Here is a 1,044-nt window from a genome sequence, read left to right as displayed (position 1 = left end):
AATTTGAATTTGAATTTGAATTTGAATTTGGAGTTGCCCACCCCTGCTGTAGGAGCTCATCACAGAGACGACGAACTTTAACATCTGTATTATCTGCTAAACATCTATCGTCTAAAAAACAAGAAGCCAAACTCCCCCGTGATGTGGCACACTTGGTACAGCCCACTTTGTGGAGTTTCTTGCCACAGGTCCATCAGGTGTGTTGTGCAGCAGTCCGGTTGGTGCACAGCTGACAGCTATTTGACAACTGTCAGAATTCATATTATGGCGAGAACCAATCAGCTAAGTAAAGAGAAACAACAGTTTGTCATTACTTTAAGAACTGAAGGTCAGTCAGTCGGAAAACTGCTAAAAATTTGAATGTGTCCCCAAATGCAGTCGCACAAAACATCAAGCACTACGATGAAGCTGTCTCACACGAGGACGCCCCGAGGAAAGGAAGACCAAGAGTCCCCTTTGCTGTTGAGGATACATTCATCTGAGTCACCAGCCTCAGAAATCACAAGTTCACAGCAGCTTAGATTAGAGCCCAGATAAATGCCACGCAGAGTTCAGATACACAAATTAAAAATAGTGCTGTCAGTGTTAAAATGACGTTAACGCCATAACCGCATTAACACGGCAAATTTCCGTTAGCGAGTTAGCACGGATCGCCCCGTGCGTGCAGCTGCATGGCGTGCTCAGAGCTGCAGTTCCTCTGGTGTCCAGCAGAGGCAGCAGTGAGGCAGTGCCCCCCAAAATAAAAAGCTGATACACAAAGTGTTTGGTCTCCACAGACACGTTCATGTTGCTGTAGGTGTTATAGTTTATCACAGCACCATGAGCTGCTTTACAGTGCCCTCCATGTTGATTTGGGGTGAGCAGCTGCCTCCTGATTGCATCACTTGCAGCCACCACAACCTCCTGGCGTCTGTCCGACGGGCGCCATCAAGGGACATCCTGTCCCAAACAACCAATCGGCACACATTAGCAGAACACTAATGCAAAATGGTCCACTCAGTCCGTTCACAGAGGAAAAAGAGATTGTTGTTTTTAGGAAATCAC

The sequence above is a fragment of the Pundamilia nyererei genome, unplaced genomic scaffold (assembly GCF_000239375.1).
Source record: "Pundamilia nyererei isolate P.nyererei 1_Seehausen unplaced genomic scaffold, PunNye1.0 scaffold00238, whole genome shotgun sequence".
NCBI lineage: Eukaryota > Metazoa > Chordata > Actinopteri > Cichliformes > Cichlidae > Pundamilia > Pundamilia nyererei.
Note: the sequence above shows the minus strand (reverse complement) of the source record.